Source organism: Ursus americanus, chromosome 16, assembly GCF_024610735.1.
Source record: "Ursus americanus isolate L20-20 chromosome 16, mUrsAme1.1.p, whole genome shotgun sequence".
In the NCBI taxonomy this organism is placed as follows: domain Eukaryota; kingdom Metazoa; phylum Chordata; class Mammalia; order Carnivora; family Ursidae; genus Ursus; species Ursus americanus.
The window spans coordinates 49,630,914-49,636,619 of record NC_142142.1 but is presented as its reverse complement, the minus strand read 5'-3'; positions in this window follow the sequence as shown (position 1 = coordinate 49,636,619).

Sequence of the window (5,706 nt, the reverse complement as noted above, 5' to 3'; positions counted from 1 at the left end):
AAGAATATGTGACTCAAAAGAATGGCATTTGGATCTTTGGCCGCGGATGCCGAGTCATGGAGGCCATTAGAAGCCTGAAAGTTCACATTAGCGTTTCCAGTAAGATGCCAGATGAAGCATACATTTAAAAATTCCCCACCCTTTCAAAACTTCACTGAAATGACAGAAAAAGGACAAAGAGAACAGGAGAGGGGATGAATGGTAACTGTGTTAGCAGAACCTGGGAACCTGTATCCCAAACTATCAGAGAAAAAACCAAGAAGCAACTTATTTTCACCACAGAACTCTGAAAGGCTCAGGAACTGAGGGCACAGGAACCCCACGGTCGTGGGGCAAAGGGACTACATATAAGAGATTGGCTCAATCTTTTAACATGCAGTTAGGTACACAGACCCTCTCTCCAGACCTGCTCATCCCTTGTCCCTCATCCAAGCAGAAAGCAGGTAAAACAGATGAGACCTGAAGATACCACCTTTGGATGTTCCTCCATTGAAACAGCCTCGTCAGATCAGTAAAGTGCCCAAATGATAAGCCAACACTTCCCCTCCACCCCACACATGCACATAAACACCCAAGAATCACTAGGTAAATGAAGAATTCCTCTTATATGAAGGAGAGACCAAAATAAACAGGAAAAAAGTTAAACAGACTGGGTAGAAACCTAGTGCCTGTCTTCCTTCCTCCCTTCCCTTCCTCTTCATGAATTTAGTCCCAAAGCCACAAGCAAGGTAGATATCTATGTAGGGGTTGGTGTGTGTGTGCGGAGGGGTATCAGAGCAGCGTGAGCAGGACTTTGGTGCGATGAGGGTGGAGGGGGGTGACTCTGATGTGACCCAGGTGTGAGCTGTTGCAGCAGAAGTAGGGTGCCAAGGAATCCACACAGGTATTGAGCCCAAACAGGGTAAAGATGGTGCATGCAGTGAGGGTGGGGATGCCAGCCTGGCAGAGCATGAGAGGCCAGATGAGTCAAAGAGGCCATCGAACATTGAGCGGTAGAGCGCACTAGCCCCAAGCCTTGATGTCAGAGCTTGCGCAGCGCGGGCCGAGGCAGCCATACGGCTTGGGAGATCAGGGTCTGAGCAGAGTGAGGAGTCATCCCCACCATCAACATGGTATGTTGGAGCCCAAGTGGAGGGAAGATGGCATCTGGGGGGGGGGGGTTGTGCACGTGCGTGTGTGCGTACACTTGTATGTATACTATACACACATACACACGTTCCCTAGCTTTATCCACTGAAAGAACTTGGAGACAGCAATACTCCAACAGCGATGAACACCCCTAGTGCCCAAATCTTGGTCTCTAAGTACCATTCTCCACAAAAGAAACCAGGGACCCTTGGAGAAATGATTGATTTCAGGGCTGATATGGGGAAAGTACAACATAAACCTGGACCATCTTTCTGTGCAGGAAAGTAAAGACGTGCTTAAAGAATGGTCGAGACATGTCAAAAGGATGTCAGAGGAGTTAACCACCAACCAAATCTGAGCATCAAAATAAATGATAGTCCATGGTTATAATCCATTGAATAAAACAGGAATTTATACGTCCATAGTGATATAAATAAATGAATAAGTAAATAAATGGGGAGAAGAGACAAATTTTTCCTTACAATAGAATGGCAACTAATACATTTAGAAGGAATAATGAAAGTGGAAAGTCACCATTTGGCAGCCATTGGTCGAAAAAACTAAAATTACTGAGTAAAAGTTTGATGAGGAAGAGGATACTTGCATAATCTCAAATTACCTCCCCACATAATTCTTACTAATTATAAAGGGCAAAAGAATGACTTCACAACGGAGGAACCTAGCAAACACCATTGTAATCAAGTAATTAAAGTTAACATTCTCAATAATGGGACAAATTGAAATCAGTTACCACCTAATAGGAGGCAATAAAAAACACACACATCACTTCTATGCTATTCCTGCCCCCAAAATGCATAACCTCGAATTCAATCATGAGGAAACTCAAACTGAGGGACATTCTACAAAATAGTTGGCCTGTAAAAAAATTGTCAAGGTCCTGAAAGTCAAAGAACACAGAAATAATTGTTCCAGAGTAAAAGAAACCAAAGAGACACGACAATAAATGCAAAGTACAGTCCTGGATTGGATCCTGTTATTATAAAGGACAGTACTGGGACAATTGGAGAAATACGACTGGGGTCTGTGGACTAGATGGGGGTCATGTGTCAGTATTAATTTGTCGATTTCAATGATTTTATTAGGTAGAAGAATGTCCTCGTTTGAGAAAATTCACACTGGTACTGGAGATGATGGGTATCGTGTTGGCAATTTACTCTCAAATGATTCAGGAAAAAATTTCTTTAAACTATTCTTGCAATCTTTTGGAAATTTAAACTTCTCTCATAATAAAAAGAAAACTTAAATGAGAAATCTATCACTAATATCTCCAGAGAAATGAGAAGCTATCAAATGAGTGAAACAAGAATGCACTATAAAAAGAAACATTCACAAACAAGAAAGAACTCTTGCAAATTAAAAAGATGTTAGAGAGGGTACCTGGGTGGCTCAGTTGGTTAAACATCTGACTTCGGCTCAGGTCATGATCACAGGGTCCTGGGATCGAGCCCTGCGTCGGGCTCCCTGCTCAGTGGCAAGTCTGCTTCTCCCCCTCCTTCTCACCTGTGCTCTCTCACTATCTCTCTCTCTCTCAAATAAATAAATAGAATATTTTAGAAAAAAGACTCTCTCCCTTTCCCTCTGCCTCCCTCTCTACCCGCACCCCCTCCCCGTTCATGCTCTCTTTTCTCTCTAAAAAATTGATAGAGGGGCGCCTGGGTGGCACAGCAGTTAAGCGTCTGCCTTCAGCTCAGGGCGTGATCCCGGCGTTGTGGGATCGAGCCCCACATCAGGCTCCTCTGCTATGAGCCTGCTTCTTCCTCTCCCATTCCCCCTGCTTGTGTTCCCTCTCTCGCTGGCTGTCTCTATCTCTGTCGAATAAATAAATAAAATCTTAAAATAAATAAATAAATAAATAAATAAATAAATAAATAAATAAATAAATAAAAAATTGATAGAGATTTTGAAAAAGCACTCAAGAGACTGCAGCCATCTGAGGAAGGGTGGGGGACTCCCTGTGCCTTATCCTTGGGGAGCTTGAGCACCAGAAGGACCAAGGCTCCGTGGTGAAGGCTGACTTGTGTGGAAGAAAGTGGATCTACCCCTGTTAGAGCAACACATGTGGGAGCAGAGGAGGTACCCACAAGAGAGGGACAGCCGCCAGTAAGAAATGGCATTCTTAACAACCGTACCCCCCAACCTGCTCCTGAGGCCAAGCCCTCTGGAGATGAAGGAGCTGCTGTAGATTAGAAGACATCTTCAGCCCCCCGCACTCCCCCCCACCAGGAGCCTGCAGGAGGCCAAGCTGTGGGGCATTGGAGGCCGAGCCTTGAGTAGGAATATGGACGGTTCTGGAAGGTCCTCTGCATAAAGGCCCCAGTGGGGAAACCTTGAAAAAAAAAAATAATGAAGAGAAAGTTTGCAAAATAAAATTGAGGAACTCTTACAGAGAAGAAGACAGATAGAAAATAGAGGGATAAAACAAAACAAAATAAGCCCTAAGATAATTAGATTAGACCAGGAGATCCAGTATGTAAATAAAAGGTACTCAAGAAAAAGAGAACAGAAAAACCAGAGCTGAGGAAATCACCTAAGGAATACTTAAAGAACATTACCCAGAATTAAAGGATGTGAACTTCTGGATTGAAACAACCCATCCGGGGCGACACAGTGAATGAAAACAGACCCACAACAAGGTGCATCAGCAAGGAAGAAAGCCTGTAAAGAGAAAACGAGGTCTGGAAAGGAAAAAACAAAACTAATCTAAAATAGGCCACATAGGAATTTAAGAAACAAAACAGAGGGGCACAGGGGCAGGGAGGGAAAAATAACATAAGACAAAACTGGAGAGGGAGACAAACCATAAGAGACTCTTAACTCTAGGAAACAAAGTAAGGGTTGCTGGAGAGGAGGTGGGTGGGGGATGGGGTAACTGGGGGATGGGCATTAAGGAGGGCAGGTGATGTAATGAGTACTGGGTGTTATATCACTGAACTCTACCTCTGAAACTAATAATACATTATATGTTAATTAGTTGAATTTAAATAAAATAAAATAAATTTAAAATAAAATAGGCCACATAGGCTTAAGAATCAAAAAGGCTTTAGAACTATTAGCAGCCACACTGGGAGCTACAAGACAATGAAGGGACACCTTTAAGATTCGGATGGAGAATTATTTACAACCTAGAATCCCAAATATAGCCAAGCTGTCAACAAAGTATGAAAGCAAAGACATTTTGGGGGCACCCGGCTGACTCAGTGGAGCGTAGGACTCTTGATCTTGGGGTGTGAGTTCGAGCCCCACACTAGGTGTAGAGATTACTTAAAAATAAAATCTTTTTTTTTTAAAGATTTTATTTATTTATTCGACAGAGATAGAGACAGCCAGCGAGAGAGGGAACACAAGCAGGGGGAGTGGGAGAGGAAGAAGCACGCTCGTACCGGAGGAGCCTGATGTGGGGCTCGATCCCACAACGCCGGGATCGCACCCTGAGCCGAAGGCAGACGCTTAACCGCTGTGCCACCCAGGCGCCCCTAAAAATAAAATCTTAAAAAGAAAAGAAAGCAAAGACATTTTCGAGCGTGCAAGTTCTCCAAAAATTTATTGCCTAACTACACTTTGTCAGGAAGCTGCCGAGGGGCACTTCAGCAGCGATGAAGAAGTAGACCCAGGAGGAGAACACAGGATGAGAAGGTGCAACTCAGAACGGGGGTGGGGGGGGTGGGGGGGTGGGGGGGGGGAATCTCAGCGAGAAGTTGAAGGGACATCCTGGGAAGACAGCTGTGTGTCAGGGCCAGAGCAGCCAGTCTGGACCGGAGTGGGACAGGCAGCTCCCATGTCTGCAGAATGAAGGCAAGAGGGTCCTACCCAAAGTACCTAGTGCATCGAGTGAGGATTTCACAGCTGGGGGAGAGTTTGGGTCTGAATTAATCAGTACACAGAAAACAAAGCATTCAAACAAACAAACAAAAAGGGTAAGTATGAACTTTGGGAAAGCTAAAAGTTCTCCAAGAAAGGAAAAGCATTTACATAGTCTTAAGGACTTAATGAACTTCATAAGACTAAATAACCAAAATTAGGGCAAGAGAGGGGGGACAGGTAAAGGTGTGGTGGTGATGTGTGTGAGGGAGAGAGACCTTTCCATCTTCCATAGTGGAGAAGCCGGTAGATCGTACCTGGAACAGAAAAGTTAGTAAGCAGCAGTCTGTGTTTTCAAGATCTGCTGGAAAAGAGAAAGGAATCAATTAGAAGAGTACAAAATGAGGAAGTAAAGTGGGGTGGAGGAAGCAAGAGACTACTATTTTTTGTTTTTTGTAGAAAAAAAGAAGGAAGGAAGGAAAGAAGGAAGGAAGGAGGGACAGGAGGTCAGAAGAACATATCTTTACCCATTGGGAACAGAATGTTCAAATTGAAACTCCTTTGAAAACTTGTTTTGAAGGTCTTTGTTTTAGTAAATCTGTCCCCTGGGGCAGTGGGGCAGTCCTGGGGCCCCTACTGGCTGGAATCTTTCTTTGAATGTTGGAAGTTTCTGGCATGCGGGGTGCAGAGGGTGGAGTCTGACCTTAGCAAATCTGTTCCCCAAGTGCTCATGAAAAGGACATCTTCAGGTCTGTCTCT